This window comes from Pipistrellus kuhlii, unplaced genomic scaffold (genome assembly GCF_014108245.1).
Source record: "Pipistrellus kuhlii isolate mPipKuh1 unplaced genomic scaffold, mPipKuh1.p scaffold_m20_p_10, whole genome shotgun sequence".
Lineage (NCBI taxonomy): Eukaryota > Metazoa > Chordata > Mammalia > Chiroptera > Vespertilionidae > Pipistrellus > Pipistrellus kuhlii.
The window spans coordinates 26,782,477-26,783,341 of record NW_023425405.1 but is presented as its reverse complement, the minus strand read 5'-3'; positions in this window follow the sequence as shown (position 1 = coordinate 26,783,341).

Genomic DNA, 865 nt, shown 5'->3' with positions numbered 1-865 from the left:
TCCTCCCCCCCCCCCCCCCCCCCCCCCCCCCCCGGGCTGGACCAAATCAACGCTGGTGTGCACCGCGTGCAGCGAACCTAACGCGGTGCCCACTGGCGCGCATCACCTTCAGCAGCGGCCAGGGCCGGGACGGCGAGGAATTACCGGCTTCCCTCTAATCCGGAAACAGGGAATAAATAGGACACAGGCAAATTCTGAACCTTATTATTATTTTTTTTTTCAACAGCGGCATCAATTGTGTACGGAGGAAAGTCTTCAAAAGATGCCACCCAGAACAACAGTCCTAACTTAAAAAACAAAAAAACAAAACAAAAAAAACAACAACGAGTAAAGCTTTAGTCTACCCTTCACGCCTTTTGAGTCTTAACATGATTTTCTTTCGATGCAGTGATAGAATTAACTACGGGGCTATTTATTCATTTTTTTTTAAGAGCAGACAACTATAGAAATCATTTTTTTAAAAAAAGACACTTGATCATACCTAAATTTTTCTTAAGAGTATATATAGGGAGAAATTATAATGCCCGTTTGGACAGAAGCAACAAAAAAAATCAGGAAAATAAAACCCTTTTTATTTTTCAAATTACCTGCACCAAATCTAGCCCCCATTGAGACTGTATGTATGAAAAATTGAGCAAAATGCAGAACTTCTTTCATTATAATATTTACCTCTACCATTTTAGGTGAGGGGAAAAATATCAAGACCATGCTTTTTTCTTTTAAAGTCCCTACCTTAATTAACCAAACTAAAGGACCATCTGACCTTTTAGCTAGTCCTCTAAAATAAAATATTTACTTTAAAGAAATTCCTCCACAGCCCTGCTGTAACACTGCGTTCCAAACTCTCACCAAAAGATCTGGGGGT